General features: G+C 36.4%; 1 protein-coding gene across 1 annotated transcript in view; it reads right to left on the minus strand.

Moving 5' to 3' along the window:
* The window catches only part of CAMK4 (calcium/calmodulin dependent protein kinase IV), a gene marked incomplete at its 3' end in the record, with an annotated part of 231,581 nt that overhangs the window by 35,303 nt on the left and 173,972 nt on the right, over positions 1-22,306 (minus strand). The gene's annotated exons all lie outside the window — the stretch shown is intronic.

Raw genomic sequence — 22,306 nt, forward strand, 5'->3', positions numbered from 1 at the left:
AAGTAAGGAGAAATGCTTTCATATTATGATGAAATAGTTTTGACCTCACAGACCCTGAAAGGGGTCTCAGGGACCCTCCAGGAATCCCTAAAATATACTTTGAAAACTTGTCTTACAGCATCTGAATACATAAAAAGAGTAGTTTTTAAGAGCTGAATAATAGTCACACTTCCCCTTATTTTCAAAATAGGTTTTAAATAAAATACATAATCTCATCAAATGCTAATCTTATTTTGACATGTCAAGATCACTGCACATGGAGAAGTGAAGAAGAAAACGATATTAAGGGGAAAAATGTTCCTCAAAATTGGGTACTCATAGGAAAATGTGTAAAGACATTTTATATCATATGAATGATATAGAACTGATTAAAGAATATCTAATCACAGAGAAATAGACCTTATCAAAGTATTGTCATTTTAGCTACAGGTTATGGGGATTCAACATAAGTAGACAAAAGGATTAGAAAAATTAAGAAATGAGATTATTGGATATTCTAGAACAAACCAAGTGTTAAAAGTAATCATAATTAAAGTAAATTGAGGACAAGCAAGGAAACAGGTTGAAAACCTAAACATCAGTTTGGGAAAAGATCTATAAAATCTTCTATATGAATCCAACAATTTAATAGGGAGAAATAAAAAATAATAAATCTGACAACAGTTGTAGCAGCTAATTACTAAAGTTATCTTGACTAATGGTAGCCTTTAATAAAGAAATTGGAAGAGCAAACAACCAGGTGTGTATGAATTTAATTAAAACTTTGTGGAATAAAAAGAAGAAGGAGAAGCAGGAGGAAAAGAAAGTGTCAGAGGCAGAGAAGCACAACTAATTTACTGGCTCAAGTTTTGCAAAGTGCATTCTCTTTTTAGGAAAAAAAAAGCATTAAATGACAAGTATAATTCTATCTGCAGACTAATCAAGATAGGAAACAAATACTTTTTAAGGATTTTATAATAATAAATTTAACGTTTTGGTGCCAAAGGCATATCTTTGTTGAGTTCTGTTTCAATATTATGCTCTTGGTTTTGATCAAGGGTCAATATAAGAAATAAAGCATAATAAGGTTTTGTGGTATTGTTTTTGAAATGGTTATTAAGGAAAAACATTATGAGAGCTGCTCTGGGGCAATTTACCCCAAGTATACCATTTATTACCTGTGTGACCTTAAACAATTTGCCCACCCTCTAAATCTCAGTTTTCTCATCTGCAAGGTCCACTTTGCAGGCTGTAGTGAGAATCGGAGATGGGGCATGGAAGCCCTTAGCATGTAGTAGATATTCTACTTTATAAACAGTAGTTATTAGGACTCTACCATTGTTGTTTCACATCTCTTAAAAAATAAATTACATTTAGAAATCCTTTGAGATTTGGAAAACTTGCTCTTTTCTGAAGTATCAAAGGATACTTTGGTCAGAAAATACTTGCTTTTTATTTCATCACATTTTCTTCTTCTGTCTTGGCTGCCAAAAAACTCAGTGAAAAAGAGGTTTCAATTACAATAACTAGCCTAATTTGGATTATTTACTTCTCCCTCTCCCTGCTTTTTTAAAAATTCTTTTTTCCACTTTAATAGCTTTATTTTGTATGCATTTTTCATTTAATGTGCCACAACTTCTCTTCCCAAGAAGATGCAATATAAAGTACAGAGAGACAGGATGTGTTATATATTAGTCTTCTTCCCCTTTGAAACAGGTCTAAGTAAAACAAGGACTGAAATTGCTATATATGTGTTCATAGTTTATGGTAAGAATGCTTAGAAGTTAGAAAAGGAACAAAGTTTGTGTCAATTAGGATTTGAAACATTCTTACCATGTTTTTCCCAATTGTAAAACAAAGAATTTCTGTGATATACAGTATCTGTCATTGATAAAGAGCTGCATTTCACAGCCTGTTGTTTTGCTTGTGCTCCATTCTCCTGGATCTTTGGTGGTTCTTCAGGAGCTATCCCTGGATGCAGCTTTGGATCCTATCCCATGGCCCCTCCCTACTCAGAGGCATTGCCCCATCAGTACTGCCTTTTTTCCACCTCTCTCCTGCTATTCCCTCTTTCATCATAGAAATATCACCAGACTAGGCCAGCCCTCCTCATCCTCAGTACTCGACTATAATGTCAATCCTCAGAGAGGCTGTACCTGCCCTTCCAAAGTAACATGGTCTCTTATGTGCACACTCATATATCCTCTCATTGATGTTTCCTATTTTTCTTTATAGCATATCTACTTCTTTGCAAGCTTTATGTTAAGGATGTCTCCCTCACTAGACTGAAAACTCCATAAAGACAAGGAAATTTTTACCTGGTTCCTCAGATACCGAGTTTCCTCTACAATGCCTTCACTAAACATACACTCAATAAATACTTTTGAATGATCAATAAATAAATTTTCCTATAGACATGTATGTCATTCTACTTTTTAGTCACTAACTTGTAGTTACATATTCAAGAATGATGGTAATCTGCACCTTTTATTCATTTGCCATTATTAATGTCAGAAGTTTAAATCTTGTGCTTACACCGTAGTGATTCCACAGCAACATTGCTCCAATACATTTAGCTGAAGTAAGGCTCAGCATTTATATGTTTGTGAAACATATACCATACTTACTGGATAATAGTACTTAAGTCACCTCAGAGGTGCTCAGTGAGTATCAGTTAGATAGATGAGATTTGCAGCATCACTTTGAGAAAAGCCAAAATCCAACAAGAATATTTTAACTGTAAGAGCATGCAAAAAGGGGCTTCCCTGGTGGCACAGTGGTTAAGAATCTGACTGCCAATGCAGGGGACACGGGTTTGAGCCCTGGTCTGGGAAGATCCCACATGCCGCAGAGCAACGAAGCCTGTGCGCCACAACTACTGAGCCTGAGCTCTAGAACCCGCGAGCCACAACTACTGAAGCCCGCACACCCAGAGCCTGTGCTCCACAACAAGGGACGCCACCGCAATGAGAAGCCTGCGCATCACAACGAAGAGCAGCCCCCACACCATGCAACTAAAGAAAGCCCATGAGCAGCAACGAAGACCCAATGCAACGCAGACAGAAAAAAAAAAATCAGGCAAAAGGGTTTCATCTACAAAATGACATTTTGAATAATTACATTATTTTTTTTTCTTCTGTACTAGCATTAAGTTGATAGTTATGGCTGAATTAATTTCTTCACATCCTTTGATGTGAAGTTGATCTGAACATTCAATACAACATAAGCGTCAGGGGAGTTTGGGGAAAGACACTTGAAAATTCACCTGTTAGTTTTCTCTTCAGTTTCCTTCATGTCTAAAACATTCATAAATTGTATTGGGCATTGTAATAAAATGGAACTGAGTTGTCCAGCCATAATAACTCATTAGCGAAGAGTGACCAAGCCAAAAGGCCTCCGCTTGTAAATGAAAGAGCCGCACTGGACTCCAGTTGTGCGCCTGAAGAGGACTGGGCCTGCTGTTGTCCCTGCAGTAAGGTTCCTATGTGAGCACCATTATTTAGATTATGGGTGTGGCTTGAAGTGTCTGGATAAAGCAAAGCTTTGCTGGAAAATGCTTGCTGGAGTGGCAATGTCATGGGGAAAGAGAGTAGGATGTTTTACAGAGAGGATAATTATGAATGTCACTGGGTAGGGAAACCTGTGGTGTCAGTTTAGAGTAGTTGACAGGTGAAGAGGTCAGGAAGAACAGTCAGACTCTAATTCTTGTTTCTGATTTTGGTACAAGTCTCCTGGTGTACAAAGTCAGAGTGGGGCAACATGGGTGCTTGCAATAGGTTGGAAATTCATTTTTCTATTTATATATGTGTATGTCATAAAAGTCTATTAAGTACATATTTCTAAGAATGGTCTATTTAGTATTGGTGGAAATATCATTTTACCTATACTATTTTCCTTAGATTCAATCCATGGGTACAAAGGGACTAACAGGTGGAGCACAGAGGGTTTAGGGCAGTGAAGATGCTCTGTATGGTGCTATAATAATGGATATGTGTCATTATACATTTGCCCAAACCCATAGAATGTAGAACACTGAGAGTGAACTGCAATGTAAACTATGGACTTTGAGTGATTATGATGTGTCAATTTAGGTTCGTCAGTTGTAACAAATGTATGATTCTGGTGGGGGATGTTGATAACGGGGAGGCTGTGCATCTGTGGGGGTAGGGAGCATATGGGAACTCTCTGTACTTGCACCTCAGTTTTGCTGTGAACCTAAACCTCCTCTAAAAAATAAAAACTTTTTTTAAAAAGTACTTCAAGTTTTGTTGATTCTTTTAGATTTTCTAAATAGACAATCATGTCATCTATGAACAAAGACAGTTTCTTCCTTGCTTTCCAACCTACATAAGTTTTATTTCCACTTCTTGTCTTATTGCATTAGCTAGAACTTTCAGTGCAATGCTGAAAAGGAGGGCTGAGACAGGACATCTTTGACTTGTCCCTAATCTTAGAGGGAAAGCTTTGAGTTTCTCACCATTAAGCATGATGTTATCTGTGAGTTTTCTGTAGATATTCTTTATCAAGTTGAAGAACTTCCCTTCTATTCCTAGTTTCCTGGGAGTTTTTATCAAGAATGGGTATTGGATTTTGTCAAAATTTTTTTCTGCACCTGTTAATATGATTTAGCCTGTTGATGTAATGGAGTACATTAATTGATTTTCAAATGTTGAATCAGGCTTGCATACCTAGAATAAATCCCACTTTTTCTTGGTGTATAATTCTTTTTATACATTGTTAGATTTAATTTTCTAATATTTTGTTGAGGATTTTTGCATCTACATTCATAAGAGGCATTGGTCTGCAGTTTTCTTTTCTTGTAGTGTCTTTGTCTGGTTTTGGTATTAGGGTAATGTGGGCCTCATAGAATGAGTTAGGAAGTATTTCCTTTGATTCTATCCTCTGAAAGATATTGTAGAGAATTGGTAAAAATTTCTTCCTTAAATGTTAAGTGGAATTTACCAGTGAGCCCAAATGGGCGTGGTGCTTTCTCTTTTGGAAGGTTACTAATTATTTATCCAATTTCTTTAATAGATATGGGTCCATTCAGATTGTTTACTTCTTCTTGCTTGAGTTTTGGCAAATTGTGTCTTTCAAGGAATTGGTCCTTTTCATCTAGGTTATCAACTTTGCTGTCATAGTATTTTTTAGTATCCTTTTAATGTTGATGGCTCTGTGGTGATGTCCTGACTTTCATTTCTGATATTAGTAATTTGTGTCCCCAGTCTCTTATTATTTATTTATTTTTTTAAGTTATCCTGGCTAGAGGCTATTGATTTTATTACTCTTTTCAAAGAACCAGTTTTTGATTTCATTGATTTTTTTTCTACTGATTTCCTGTTTTCAATTTCATTGATTTCTGCTCTAATTCTTATTTCTTTTCTTCTTTTTACTCTAAATTAGAATACATAAAAGTAATTTGTTATGGATTTTCAAGTACTTCATATATGAATATAAGATTTTTTTTGGTAATTTCGGTAATTCAGGGTTTACAAATACAAAAAGTTTTATCATTCCATTAAACACATTCTTTAAATTGCTGGTATTGTCAATTCAGGTTAAATGACATTGTATTTATTTAATGTTTTTAATTGTTAAATGACATTTCTTTAGAATTCACATGATGAGGCTCAGTGTTAAAATTCCTGAAGTGATATTAAGGTAGAAATCTAATATCAAAGCCAAAATCAAATCAATGCATCTCCAGAACTTTTTTTTTTAGATTCCATATATATGTGTTAGTATACAGTATTTGTTTTTCTCTTTCTGACTTACTTCACTCTGTATGACAGACTCTAGGTCCATCCACCTCACTACAAATAACTCAATTTAGTTTCTTTTTATGGCTGAGTAATATTCCATTGTATATATGTGCCACATCTTCTTTATCCATTCATCTGTTGATGGACACTTAGGTTGCTTCCATATCCTGGCTATTGTGAATAGAGCTGCAATAAACATTGTGGTACATGACTCTTTTTGAATTATGGTTTTCTCAGGGTATATCAATACACTGCATCTCAAAACCAAAATAAAATCAATGCATCTCAATTTCCATTCCATGAAAATTCCATGTGAATATAAATGTGGCTTCTGGTACTCATGGAGAATAGGATTGTAATCATATGCAAATATAATAAGCTATTTAATAAACTCTACAATGCAAAAAGAATCGTATTTGTACTGTGTTGGTTATATTGTCATAACAAACCATGCTAATTCCTTTTAGCCTACCCATCATTGCCGATATTTAAGAAAAGTTGGATGAATGAATGAAGAAAGTTCTGAATTCAGCCAAGCTGAGCTCTCTTAGTCTATCTATTGTTTGACTTAACTTTGAGGAAAACAAGGACTGATTCTACAAAATGTCAAAGGAGGAGCAGGTAGATGCTTTCATTTTGAAAACACAGGGAGCTGCTATTTGAGAGTCAGCCTCATCATCAGCATGCCTGGTAAGACCAGTCTGAATAATCAGCCCATGAGTGCTGCACTAATATTTATGACCCCCTAAAACTTGTGTAACAGGGCAACTACTTGTGAAGAAATACAATAATTACAAGGACACTGAATTTGGCTATGAAGAATTTAAGTCTCCTCTCCAATTTCTTACTATTGACTCACATCAAGGGATGTTCAACTTTTGACACTACCATCATTCTGGATATAGACAAAGTGACAGAGCTGATTGCACATGGAAGAGTTACATCTGTGGAGCTATCATTATTCCCACCTACTCTTGTCCAAAAAAAGAATGAAATATGCATTTGCACATATTCCTAATTTATTTGAGACAGACTTAATTTTTTAATTATAGCATGTAAAGTGCTTCTCTCTCATTATCTCAAATAAGCAGTTTTCAAGAACTGAATCCAAGAGTAAGAAAGCAAAGGCAAACATAAACAGGCACACCTGCTGCAATGCACCTGTGTCTTTTAAAAAGGTTTTAATTCCCCCCCCCCACCGCTACGTGATCTTTAAAATAGATGTATCTCACTTGTCACATTTCAGTGTTAGCCCTTGAACTCCTTCCATGCTTAGGCCTCTCTGTCTGCTCATCTGTGTCTCTGGCTTTGGGCCCAACATCATCTATAACATAATATGGTAGAAGAAGGCAGAAGGCAGAGGGATTAAGAGCATAAACTCTGAAGTCAAGTTTTATTTTGTGTTCTAATCTTGATTCTGCCACAAACCAGCTATGTGATCTTAAAACAGTTACCTAGCCTTTCTGAATCTCAGTTTCCTTATCTGTGAAATTAATGTAAAGAGATTGATAGCCTTTGAAGATTAAGTGAAATAATTTACATAAAGCTTTTAGCAAAAGCTTGGTCCACAGTAAGTGCTTGATAACACATGGTAGTGATGGCTGGTACTATTACTATTGAGATAGTTATTATTAGGTCTTAGTCACATGTGTTCAACTGTATATTCCTCTCAAGATTCTTTCTTCTTTCAGTTTTCTAGCAGAGTAGAGCACAAGCATTTAGTTCCTTCACTAAATGGCCCATTATATATAAATAGAAGGTATGATCGATGTGAATCAGTGTTAACAAGGCTCTTCCTCAGTGAAATTCCACTTACAAAAAGATGGCATTTCTGGAATTCTGCAGGATCCAGAGCCATTAAGACTTGAGTGTGGCTAAGCTTCTGTAACAATAATTTCACAGGCAAAAGTCAGGATGGTAATTTAAAAGTTAGATACTGGGGTTCTAGATAAGTTCCAACATTCAAGGGAACATTTCAAAGAATAATCACACAGATAGTCAGAACCTATGGCACATTCAACATATTATTCATAGAAATCTAAGTGTTTTAAGGTTAAATTTTGAGAAGTAGAATGCAAAGTGTATGTGTGAGAAATTATGTTTTTCAACATGGATTTTCCTCTATATCTATCATCATGTGAAGTTCTACAAAATTAGATATCTTTTCCAAAACACAGAGAAATACGCTATGTATATTTATTTAAAATTTAAAAGACATTATATTCCATGAAATGTGCTCTCCTGCAGAGTTGGGTTAGCATTATCATTTTTGAAAGTAATGTGATTTAAGTGTCTTGAATTATTAAATGTGTTTGAAGTCCTATTATCTTTTAAAAATCAGATGATCTTGAAGTTATTTTTGTTTTACAATAAGTGCTACTGGCAAAGTTGCTTTTCATAAGAGTTTTGTGGGCAAATAAATATCTATGAATCAATAAATTAATCAATAAGAAAAAAATAAAAAGTAAAAATGAAGGATACCAGTTCTAAAATATTCCCAGCACTCAAAATGCTGGTATCCTAAACAAGTTTTTGTAAATAACTGGATTCAAGTCAATGAATATATATTGTAGCTGTTTGTGCCATGAATACAAAGGCATATATGGGGTCTGGGGAAAGGTGGTAAAGGGCAGAGGAAAAGGATGAGAGACATAGATAAATAAGTCATTATTTCTGCCTATTTCAGGAGACAGGACCATGTACAGCTAACCATAATACAGTGTGGTTAGTGCTGTATTACAGTGGTAGAAAATGCCATGAGAGTGCAGGGAAGAAAGTAGATTTGTTAAAATTCTAAATTTATATCTTTCAGGAAGAGAAAAGCACAGAAAATTATCAAAAGCCTACAAGACTGCTTAACTTAATGGACTTCTGTACAGACTGAAACTTAGAAGACCCAGAATCCCAAAGGCCAATAAGGAAGACTTGCACAGATGCCTGGCAACGTGGTCAAGCCTAGACTGGGAGTTTTAACAGCTTTGGTTCCACTGTTTGAACAACCTCTCAAAGCTTGTTTGTGCACAACTGTAAAATGGGGGAAATGCTATTGCTGCTTTCCGAATAGGAAAAGAGCTGTGAAAACTGACACTCACCTGCTTAAGTAATTGAACTTCAAGGATAAAGAAGGGATTCATAGACCTCTAAGCAGAAAAAAGCAGATCATCTCTAAGAAGGGAAGTATCAAGTTGATGTCAGATTTCTGCAAGACAGCTTTCAGTGCCAGGAGATTACAGACAAATGGGTACAGACTGCTGATGTTAGGACCAAGTGTCCCACAAATGTTACAAAATGTCCTGCAAATTTAAAGTGACCATAAAAGTCATGAAAGAACTTGGGGAATATATTGTTGCTATACCCTTCTGGGAACAGAAAAAACAAACAAACCCAAAGCAAAACAAATAAACAAAAAACCCTCAGTTACTTGAATAAATCCAGCCAATTAAGAAATAAAGAGAAAAAACTGTGGTAAAGGGCTGGTAATGGGCATCAAGTCCATTTAAAGGTAGAACCCAAACAAGTAAGATGCAGATTATAAATGATGTAAACCTTACCAGTATAAAACAGAGATATGACAAGAGAGAATTTGAAGGTGGAGGTCAACGGAAGGAAGTGAATGTATATTAATTTCCTTATTTTTCCCAATGGAGAGAAAATATATAGTGCCTAAGTTTAATAAAATATAAAATAGAGGTTGAACGATATTGTTTAAAGTTATAAAAGGAATCACCAGAGAACTAAAAATATAAATGCACACACAAGTTCACTAACATAACAAACAATAATAATATTTCCATGTAAAGAGCTATCAAACAAACAAATGTGGATTACACTAACAAAGACGGATCAATAATAAGTGTGGGTTAAAGAGCTATTAAACTAAGAAAAGGACAAGAACAAAACAAAATGACCACAAAAGTATTTTAAGAATAATTACATGAGATTTTAAGTATATATAGAGAGAGAAAGAAAGAGAGGGAGAGAAAACATGATAGGACTTCCTAAGAAAGATATAAAAAATATAAAATCTTAGAACTGATAAAAAAAACCTTACAAATTTGATCCCCTACGATAAAATTATGTAAGACAACATAAAGCAAAACTAGGAGAAAACATTTACTCTACTATCCATCTGTCTATATGATATGGATTACACATAAAGATATATATAAGATTATACATATATGATCAAGATTAATATTTGAATATATAGAGAGCTCCTACATACCAAGAGAAAAACACATAAAAACACATATAAATCACTGAAAAACAGAGCAAAGAATAGAAAAAAGAATATAATGATGAGGATTGGTCAGATACACATGCTGTTAAAGAGGAAGATTCAAACTACTAGCAATATTGTAGATTGGTAAAGCCTTGAAATTTAGCCACATCCATGAAAGAATGTAAAATGAATATATTAATTGTCTAATAGAAGCCACTTCTTGGAATGTATCTTAAGGAAATATTTTCACTTGCGCATAATATGCCTCAAGGATATTTATTACTATATTATGTATAATTTTTTAAATTGGAAAAAAGTTTAATAATCATGTAGGAACTGGATAAATTACAGAGCTCACAGTATGAAAAACCACATGGCAACTAAAAGAATGAAAAAGATCCACATGTATTAAAATATTGTAGACAGAATTATGTTCCCAAAGAAGACTCCATTCTCCAATTCTGGGACTGTGAACATGCCATGTAACATGGCAAAGAGACTTTGCATATGTGGTTAGGATTACGAATTACTGTTGCCTTAAAATACAGAGATTATCCTGGATTATCCAGATGGGCCCAATGTAACTGTATGAGCTTTTAAAAGCAGAAGAGGAAGACAGAAGAGTCAGTGAAATAGATTCAAAGCATCAGAAGGATTTGATGTGCCATTGCAGGTGAGAAGATGGAGAAGGCCAAGTATCAAGGGAACTACAAGGAACTGAATTCCTCCAAGGAACTGAATGAGCTTGGAAGCGGATTCTTCTCCAGAGCCTCCAGAGAGAAGTGCAGCCCTGATGATGCCTTAATTTTGGAATTGTGAGAATCTAGTCACGCCATGCCTAACTTTTGACCTACAAAATTGTAAGATAATATATAGTGTTATTTTAAGTGTTCAAGTTTGTGGTAATTTGTGATGCAGCAATAGAAAACTAATACATAAATGTAAAAAATTTCCAAGGCATATTGTTAAGCAAAAAAATAAGTTAGAGAGAAACATAAAAAAAACAAATGTATGTAAGTATATTGCATTTTTTGTGTGTGTGTGCCAAGATGCCACACATAGCCTCAGCCACATGCCATCATTCCCTCTTTTTGATCACTGATCTGTGTTTCAGCTTGTTTTCTAAGATGTGGCAAATAGTTTCGAAAACCTCTGAAAATACTTGTTGTGGTTAATACTCCGAAGTAGCAGAATTGATTTCCTAACATAAGAAAAAAAAAAAAAAAAAACCACCAGGAGAGAATAATAGAAGAGCATGAGAACACAAATTAAGTGCTACACATTAAAAAACAAATGAAAATACTTGTCAGTGAATGAGTCTTTGAAAGGCCTGAAAACCAATGACATTCAAGTTTAACCTTGAATGTTGAACTTTGGATTCCTAATTTACTTTCCCATAGAATCCACATTTCGAGTTGATTAGAGTAAATACATTATGTTAGAAAACGAATGCATCACACCTTGATTAGTAAGAGTTGGTTGGTCTGGGTGTAATAGGCAGAATTCTATGAATGAACCCTATGTGAACTTAGCTCTTATATTAAATGCTCTCCCTTCTGAGTGTGGGTGGAATCTACGAATAGATGAGGCAGCACTCCTAGGATTATATTAATTTACATGACAATAAGGAGGTTATTCAGATAGGTTTAATCAAATCAAATGTACCCTTGAAAAGCAGAGAGTTTTCTCTGGCTGGCAGCAGAAAAGGAAGTCAGGGATTTGAAACAATTTAGCTTTGAAGTTGGAGGGAGGCATGTGCCAAGGAATGAGGCAGTCTTTAGGAGCTGAAAGCAGTCCCTGGCTGACAAGCAGTGAGGGAACGGGGATGTTGGTCACACAACCACATGGATGTGAATTTGGCGAAGGAGCTTGGAAGCTCAATGAGTTTGGAAGCAGATTCTTCCCTAGAATTTCCAGGTAATTACCCGGAAAACTAACAGCTTAGTTTCCACTTTGTGAGACACTAAGCAGAGAACCCAGTAGAGCCCCCTGGACTTAGACCTACAGATCTGAGAGATAATTAGTTGTTCTGAGTTGCTAAATTTGTGGTAATTTGTTAGAAATAGAAAATGAATACACTGGGTATTTTGCAGTTAGCAAATGGTAAACTAAAGAATATAAACTCTTGGCATGGGCTTCCCTGGTGGCGCAGTGGTTGAGAATCTGCCTGCCAATGCAGGGGACACGGGTTCGAGCCCTGGTCTGGAAAGATCCCACATGCCGCGGAGCAACTGGGCCCGTGAGCCACAACTACTGAGCCTGCGCGTCTGGAGCCTGCGCTCCGCAACAAGAGAGGCCGCGATAGTGAGAGACCTGCGCACCGCAATGAAGAGTGGCCCCCGCTCGCCGCAACTACAGAAAGCCCTCGCACAGAAACGAAGACCCAACACAGCTAAAAACAAATAAATAAATAAATAAATATATAAACTCTTGGCACACACGTGTCATGTGCTCTCTTATTGAATGTATAGTGTTAGGGTCTAAATATATGCTCAATAAATATTTTTAGTTGTTTGGTGGTGAGTAAATGCATGAATGAATGAATGAATAAATGAATGAAGCAATAAACAATCTTTGGTCAGTCAAGTCATCCAACAAATATTTATGGAATGCCCAATATACACCATGAACCATTCTGAGTGTAGGACATAGTAGAAAGAGGTTCAAAACACCAGGTAATTTATATTCTAGTTTCAAACAAGAGCTCAAAATTCCCTGGACTAGAGCTTCTCATGTTGGCGAAACAGGTCATTGGAATGCTGTGAATGAAGGCCCATGGGAAGAGGATCATGAGGTCAGCAGAAGGCCTTTCCAGGCAGAACTTTGAGGGCCATGCATAGAGGGTGACTGTGATGGGGAGACACTGGAGGGTTAAGGGGGGAAATGGTGTGATATGATGTATGATTTTATCTTAAAAATCAAGATGGATCCTAAACATTCAAAGAAAGTCTTTTAAATAACACAAAATAAATCTGAAGAAAATTGATCACTACAGAGATGCCAATGCAATAATCTCCAACTTGCAGGTGTGCTGTATCAAAATTAGAGCTGAAAGTTATACAGTACACCCCCTGCCTCTTATTTGCAGGGGATACATTCCAATATTCCCAGCAGATGCCTGAAACTGTAAATAGTACTGAACCCTATATATACTCTGCTTTTTCTATACATACGTATTTATGATAAAATTTAATGTACAAATTAGGCAAAGTAAGAGATTAATAACAATACCTAACAATAAAATAGGATAATTATAACAATATACTGTAATAAAAGTTATGTGAACGTGGTGTCTATCTCTCTCTCAAAATATCTTTTTTTTTTTTTTTGGTGTGTAGAAACTCTATTCTGTTTCTTTAATCACTTTACCTCTCTCAAAATATCTTGTTGTAAAAATTTAATGCCTTTTCCATCTTAAGCATTTATCATGCACTGTGGCCATAACTTCTGCAGTTTGAGGGGTTACAGCAAAACTAGCACAGATTTCTTTTTCCTTCTTCACAATTTCATGCATAGAAGATTCATTCTTACCATAGATCTTAATAGATCTTACTAACCTCAGCACATGATTTCTTTTTTTTCTATTAACCCAAGAACTTTGAACTTTTCACTTAAAGGAGGCACTTTTTAGCTCTTTGGCATATCTGAATTGCCAGTAACACTATTCTTGTGCTTTAAAGGGGCATCACTAAGTAAAATAAGGGTTACCTGAATATAAGCACACAATACTGTGACAGTCGATCTGATAACCTAGATGGCAACTAAATGACCTAGTGGGATATGCTAGACAAAGGGATGATTCATATCAGGTGCGGGATGGAGCCAGACGGTGCAAGATTTCATCACGCTACTCAGAATGGCGTGCAATTTAAAACTATAAATTGTTTATTCCTGGAATTTTCCACTTAATATTATTGGTCCATGGTTGACTGCGGGTAACTGAAACTAATGAAGGCAAAACCTCAGATAAGGGGGACTAGTGTACTTTTGGTTCAGCATATACTGCGACATAAAGAAAACAAAGGACAGTTAAATGTGAATCTTCCTTGTCTACATTCCAAATTATGTATATATACTATTCATTTTCTTGGTGGTCATCATTTGCCACTAAAATAATGCAACTTATACATAGCTTTTAAAACACGTGGAACATTCTATTAATAAAATCTGAGTTTTGACTATTTTTATGTGTCCTGAGCACAGATAAGTATTGATAGTTATCTATTTAATCCACCAGCTGTTTATAACATAATAGGGAGAGCCCTGACATTCCAGCAAAATTTTATGGATTGATGAAATGTAGGGAACCATTTCCTCGAAAAAAATAAGCAGAGCAGGCTCTGTAAACTTTAAGCAAAATAAATAATTGGGAGGAAACACTGAGGTCAGAAATCACAGAAGATTAATATTAAATATATGGCATGTAAAATGCATTAGAATTATTTCACACTACTTTCATGAGCCAAAAATAAAGAGGATATTGCAGAGGGGCCTTAAATTACATTTACAAAAGGCAGAAAGATAAAGTGGAACACTGGAATGAGAAAGGGTATTCTTGTCCTAGGTCAAGAAAACATTTTGAATCAGTCGTACATATACATCTGTTCCCACATCCCTTCCCTCTTGCGTCTCCCTCCCTCCCACCCTCCCTATCCCACCCTTCCAGGCGGTCATCAAGCCCCGAGCTGATCTCCCTGTGCTATGCGGCTGCTTCCCACTATCTATCTACCTTACGTTTGGTACTGTATATATATAAAGCAGAAACTAATTTAAAAAAAAAGAAGAAGTGAGTGAATAAACAAACTGTAGTACAGCCATATGACAGAATATTGCTCCGTGATAAAGAGAAACGAACACAACAACATGGAAGAATCTCAAAAATATTATTATGCAGCAAAGAAGCCAAAGAATAGCACATTTGTGTATTTCTGTTTACTTGATATTCTAGAAAATGCAAAATGTAACCTACTGGGATAGAAAGCAAGTAAGCAGTTCCCTAGGGCTGGGAGTGAGATGGGGTTGACCACAAAGAGCCACAGTAACATTTTTGGGTGAGGAAATGTTCTGTATCTGGATATGGTGGTAGTTACACATTGTGGTAATTATAAATTGTCAAAATTCTTCTAATGGCATACTTAAAATAAATGTAGTTTATCATATGTAAATTATACTTCAATAAAGTTGATTGAAAAGATGGATGGCAAAGAAATCAAAAAAAAAAAGAAAACATTTTGAAACCTCTGGTGGTTACTGAAATTTTTCTTTAAAGTAGGCAAAAAAGTTAGTAAGAATTGTTAGTGTGTCCAACACTGCATATATTGCAATGGTGTTTCCATTTCTTTAGATCTTTGGATGGTGATGATTCTCTGGAATTTACAAAATAAAGATAGGAAGGGAGAGAAGGAAGGAGGAAGGGAGAGAGGTTGAAAGTAAGAGAGAGGGGGAGAGAGAGAGAGACAGAGAGACAGAGACAGAGAGAGAGGGAGAGAATAGACACATTAAGGGGACAGTTGCACTTAGATGCATTGGAAACTGTGTGAAAGAATTTTTTCTTTTTTGTAGTCGCAATGTATTGGCCTCCTCAGGCATTCAGTGTACTGTATTGAGGTTAGTGGTATGGACTGAATGTTTATGTCCCCCCAGAATTCATAATATATATACTATTCATTGAAGCCCTAATCCCCAATGTGATGGTATTTGGAGGTGAAGCCTTTTGAAGTAAGTAGTTTTGAGGGTGGAGACCTCGTGATGGGATTAGTGCCCTTATAAGAAGATGAAGAGACCAGAGCTGGCTCTCTCTCCCTTGTGAGGACACGGTAAGAAGACTGCAGTCTAAAACCTAGGATAGAGCCCTCACTAAGAATCTGACCATGCTGGCATTCTGTTCTGGGACTTTTAACGTCCGGAACTGTGGGAAACAAATGTTTTTTCTTTAAGCCACCCAATCTGTGGTATTCTGTTATAGCAGCCTGAACAGGTTAATATAGCCAGTGATGCTAAACACCTACAAAGAACTGCCCTGCCCAAATGAAACTAGTGTTCCTGTTGTTTCCATTGAGAAACTCTGAATCTTACCCAAAGTGAGTAAGCTGGATTTTTTGTGAGCACTCCTTATTCAGGAGCTACACACTTGAGATGGGACCAAAGACAGTGACTAAAACAAGAAAACCAAGTTAACCTTCTGCTTCCATGACTGGTGCAATCTATAGCTATGACCTAGGCCTCTACATATTTGTTAATTTGACATCTTCATTGAATTGTATATTTCTCATTTATGAGGCAGGCAAAATACTTTGTAAAACTTTTACAGAATTTGTTCTTGAATTATTTAATAATACTAAAATCAAAAGTCCATGTTCAAAGAATGAAGTTAACAGAATATTATTATGTTGCCTGAAAGCTCTTCTTCTGACCCAGAAATAAAAAAAAATATTTACTTGACTCTTTCAGAGGATTATTCATTTTTTCCACACTACTTCTGAATTAACCATTCCCAAAATAAAAATTCATTTTTTATGGGTCAAAGACATCATAAGAAGAAGATTCACATTCATCCTTATAATACAAAATAGGACTTCATTTCCTCAAGGCAGAGAGTACTTCAGTTTGGGGGCAGACAACTGTTACCAGAGAGCAAGGAAATAAATTTCATGGTCCCATCCCCATGCTCCAATAAATAATCAATGAAAAAACAACATAGAAATAGTTAGCTAGAATCTAACCATAGTTACTCCACCATCCTTGGAGAGAAGCACACATACAAAGAAAGGATCACTGCTCACCTTCAAGCCACAACACTTTGATATTTCCCACACAATAATTCTTTCCTAAAAGGGGATCATTGTCAAAGGAACCTTTTTAGCTTAGAGTCATTCCTTTGCAACCCATAGGTAGAGATTGTCACACATAAACTGTATTGACGTAAAGAAGAGACTGTCCTCCTAGAGAGCCCATTGTGGGTGGTAGAATTCTTTGCTCAGCTTTTTCTGAATTTTAGCTTTTCAGAGCATTCAGGGTCAGAGGAACAGAATACATAGATGTGCAATACTGTATCACAGGAACAGAAAATAGGCCAAATTGCCAATTAGAGTAAGGTTTGTTTAAAATAGAAAAGTTATCATGATAATATGATAATATCCTTCCTCTCATGGTTGATACACACCTGCTTGGAATAAGCATTTTCAAATGTAATTAAAACTTATTACTTTACTTAAAACCATATTCCCTTATAGATTGAATTCCCATCTTTTTTCTTTTTCTTTATTCACATTAAGTCTTTGTAGGTCACCTATAGAAACAGAAACAATGTGTGCCTTTCCTGACCTCATAAGGAAACTGTGGATAGATCTCTTACTACATTTTCTTTCTTTTGTGCTTTTTTTTTTTAATACTGCCGCTGTTAACTAGAAAAATTTTTCCTACCCTTACTTGAGGTTATCCAATTCTCCTGCTCCAAAGTCAAGGATTCTGTGAATCTCATTCCTTTAGCAACTGAAGCCTGACAGAACAGCTGTGAATGAACTTCTAAAGACTGTAATGCAAGGACATCAAGTAAGAATCAGGTCATATCTACACAGTAAACTCATGTGTATGACATTTCAATGGGCTTTTGCAATAGTGAAGACATTCATCTCAATCTCAAGGTGTTTCATTCTAAGAAAGATAACTTAGATGTTATTTTTTACCCTCTTTTTCTTGTTAAATCTTTCCAGGCAGGGACTGTGTCTCTTGTTTACTTTCTGTAGCTCTCCTCAGGACCTACAGTGCATGTTGTGTGTAGGGAATATGGTCATCCTGGGCTAGAGGCTTTGGTTGGTCTCTTAAAATGTTTGTTATTTTTTGATGTTGTTTTATTCATCATTTGTTCTCAGCTAGAGGAGAGGCAAAAGAGAGTATAAAAGGAAAAAAAATGTAGGTGAAGGAAATAGGAATTGAAGAAAAAGTTCATTAGAGGAACTGTGTGACTGTATGGAAGAGAATGGAGTAAAGCCTCAGAGAGCAAGTGGGCAGAGAGGTGAGGAGAAGAGAATGCATCGTAATGTTAATAAAGGTGAGAAAGTTTGATGAGAATTTCTTATCAATCCTCTAAGTCCTCTTCTATGCATGTTCCCCACTCTAGTTTATTTCTCATAATCTCTAAGTCTTCACATATGTAACATTCATAAATATTGGCAGTGAAGGCCCAAGGGGAATCCTGGGCTTAGTTGTTAGCATATTTCATTCATAGAATCACAAACCATGTCCTTTTAGATGCTTTTCATCTCTTGACTGGACATTTTCATAACCTCTTAACTGGCTGCCCTGCTTTTGGACTTCATGCTGCCATGAAGGATGATGGTCCTGCAGCAAAAGTCCTTCAGGGTCTCCTCATCTACAGAAACATGGGAACTTCTTTCATGTAAGCTTCTCTGGACAGGATCCATACCTCTCGCTCAAACTCCAGTTCTCACCAAGTGTACTTTACTTTCTAGCAATATCCAAAGACCAGCAGTTCATGCCTTTGCATCTTTGGTCTATTATGTTCTATAAAAATTTGTGGGAGAAAAGGAGTATTCCTGGTATTCCCTTTTTTTCATACTGGCTGCCTTCTAAACAGCAATTTTTCTTTTAAAACCCAACACAGACATAACATCCTCTGGCAAGATTTTTCTGACTCAGTTTCATTATAGATGTTTTGAATAGGTTTCACCTTCCCTGATGTCTTTGAAGTTGCAAAATGCATCAATTGGTGCACATATGTCATCTTACAGCTATGTCCTTATGTGTCTATCTGCTCTATAAACTAATGAACTTCTTAATCTCTGTATCCAAGATTTTGGCACATACCAGAGAATCAGCTAATGGTTGAACTGAATTACTGACATCATTCAACATTTACAGAAAGAACAAGTCATTTAGAATGTAACAATTAACATGATATTTTGTATATAGTACTTGGAAAATTCCTAGATATTTACTCTAGAATTTATTGTGATTCCCTGGAATCAAAAGAGAGAAGGCCACTTAGAATTTGATAAACTTTTGATATCACTGTTGATAATGATGTACAGAAACATTTAATGAGAAAGGAACCTCCTTCCCAGGCATTATTTTTAGATCTCCAGGTTCCTAATATTGAGCTATAATTTTCAGAATGTAGATTTTTTTTTGCTCCAATTTTTTTTGGATAAAATATCTATGCTATGCCTAAGCCATTCATCTATTTTATTCTATGTTTATAAATAAAAAAATTAGAACATGAACAGAACTATTTGTTCTCAATTCTCTCAATTCTTAGTAAGAATGTATAACCATTTTTACTTTTTTACTGGTAAAATTATCATTATAGTGTTTTAATGCCTGAGCCTTGCATTAAAATCCACCCTCCAGAGATCAACGTTCAAATGGAAGTAACAAGAGACAAAATCTCCCCAGCAAAAAATGTAAATACCACAGGAACCGACAAACTTAAACAACAACCCCCCACACCATTTTTTTTCTTAGTCTCTCATTGCTTAATTAAGTCCTCAGAAGAATCTTTCTATTGACAATAAGTGGACCCAAGCAGGAACAATATTCACACACAAAAAGAACAAGTGTCAGAAGCAAGCTTATTGTTAATGACCTTAAACCTCAGTGTCCCTTCAAATCATATTTAATCCTCATTTATCAGTATGTGGATGTGTGTTTTACGTTCAGTGAAATTCAGTTTTTAGAAATGTGAGGGACCAGAATCTTTTTATCTAGGAGTATGCCCTTCATGTTATGTTTAGATAGACGGAAAACTATACAATTTGCCCTGACCACAGAACCATTATTAGTATATACTCAAAGGCTTATTTAATAAGAAGTTCAGTATCTTTTTGCTTCAAGTAACAAGATATACAATTTAAAGTGGCAGAAATTTTGAGAAACTCATTATCATCTATAAGATATCAAGCAGGAGAATTCCAATGATGTCTACTTTTTTCTCTGCCTTCTTCAACATTGTTATGTTTCTCTTCATAATTATAAGACAGCAAAAGCAGTTCCCAGCTTCATACGCAGACTCCAATATGACAGTGAAAAAGAGAAAAGACCTTTCCTCCCCTGGTTCTCCTTTTATTAAAGGGAAACTTTTCTAATAACTCACAAGCAGACTGCCCATCAAAACTCATTGGTGAGGATCAGGTCATATGCCCTTGACTAGCTGCAAGGGAGGGTGGGAGAAGAAGTTTTAGCCTTTTCCATCTTTATAAAAGTAGATTGGTTCTGTCAACAGGAATAAGAGGTCAGGTGGACGAAGGCTTAAACGTGTCAAATAATGTAAAGTTGAATGACATATATACTGCCCATTAAACCTATAAATGTTATCAAGCACAGTACTTGGTAGTAAATATAGATAGTAATTTTTTAAAATAAATTTATTTATTTTTGGCTGCATTGGGTCTTCATTGCTGCGTGCAGGCTTTCTCTAGTTGTGGCGAGCGGGGGCTACTTTTCCATTGCGGGGCGCAGGCTTCTCATTGAGGTGGCTTCTCTTGTTGCAGAGCTCGGGCTCTAGGCGTGGGGACTTCAGTAGCTGTGGCACATGGGCTCAGTAGTTGTGGCGCACGGGCTTAGTTGCTCCGCGGCATATGGGATCTTCCCGGACCAGGGCTCAAACCCGTGTCCCCTGCATTGGCAGGTGGATTCTTAACCAATGCGCCACCAGGGAAGCCCCTAGATGGTAATTTTTTTAATGCTGCTGCACTTGTTTTGAATTCATTGACCTCTAGAACCATTTCACACACATTAGTAAAGACTATGAAGACTTTAAAGAATCTATGAATAGAAACAGAAATTTTGAGAATTGATTTTTGTTTTCAAAGAACTTCCAGTACCATTTATTAAGCTATTGTCTCTCAACTTTACATCTGCCCTTCTATAGTCTGCTTTGTGAAGTGGGGACTTGAGTTACAAGCGACACTTTTCCTCTGCTGGCTTCCTGTTTGGCTCTGCCATTAGAGGGCACTAGGAAGAGAGTGGAAGGCTTGAAGTGGATGAAGGGACTTGCTCCCCTTCTGAGTCTGTCTTTCTGCTTTTTCTTCCCATGTATCTTTGAACCACTTTTTAACCCTGCAGTGGCAGATCATTCCGATAGCAGTTGCTAATTCCAGTTTGCACTTTTCCAGTGCTCACAGAACCAATCCCAGAGTTCCTCTTCAGTAACACCAGCACTAGCTGGCCAGAACACCGTTCTCAAAGGTCTGAGTGCCCGCTGCATGGGCAATGCCTCTGACATCAGAAAAGAGACACCAGCCTAGCCAAGCAGTGAACTTTCACACAGGTCTATAGAGCACCTCCTTTAAACTTCTAAATTTTAATAATCTCAACTTCTTTACTTGGTTTCTCCAGTCCAAGAGGAGGCTGCTTCTCGAAGCTGCTACCTCTACAGTACATTAGCTTAGTGTTCCCCTTTTGCCTTTCCAGTTCTTCACTATCTAGTCATTAGTTCTTTATCAATTGATTCTCTAATAGGCTAAATTTTTTTTTTTAGGGGAGATGAGAGATTTTTAAAAATTTACCAAAAGGAGCTTCGACTATTTCTGCATCCTTATAATTGTGCCCATGTCCTGTTTTTCTTTGATGTTCAGATACCATATTTTTTTCCATAACCTTAAAGGGTTAGATGCTTTTGTCTGCAACTCTTCACGCCCATCACCATAATATTTAAAATGATTTGAACAGAAAAATCTGTGTTGGGATAGCAAACATATTTAATATTTTTTCAACCATTTCCTTTTATGTTATTAAGTTCAGTGTATACTCCCATATTACAAGTTTCTCCAGGCTCCAAGTTTATGGCTTTGAAATTAATACATGCCCAAGAGAACTGTGGTTAGCAAAAGAGGGGAGGCAGCATTAGGGGTGGAAAAAAGAGAAGGACAGCTATTTTTTTGAAAACAGAGGAACAGTAGGATAGCAATGATAACAAGGAAAGAACTAGGGGTGGTGGCAATAGTGAGCTGCCAGAGGAGATGAAACATTCCCTGGTAGTCTCTACAAGTAAATGGAAAAGGAGGGCTTTAAGGTTTGGCCTTATGCTTTATGACACATGACACGATGACCCTTCCTGAATGTCCAGACTGACTAGACCGTTTAACTTGGGACAACCTTGAATTCATTTCAGGAAGACAGACTACTCAAGAAGGCTTAAAGATCCGCACTTAAAGACTAATTGAATGAATTCAAACGCAAAGGGGGAAACATCTTTCATATTCATTTTAAAAGCTTTCAAAAATGTTATTTAGGGGCTTCCCTGGTGGCGCAGTGGTTGAGAGTCCGCCTGCCGATGCAGGGGACACGGGTTCGTGCCCCAGTCCAGGAAGATCCCACGTGCCGC

Source organism: Mesoplodon mirus (assembly GCF_964341445.2).
Source record: "Mesoplodon mirus genome assembly, chromosome: 5".
Classification (NCBI taxonomy): domain Eukaryota; kingdom Metazoa; phylum Chordata; class Mammalia; order Artiodactyla; family Ziphiidae; genus Mesoplodon; species Mesoplodon mirus.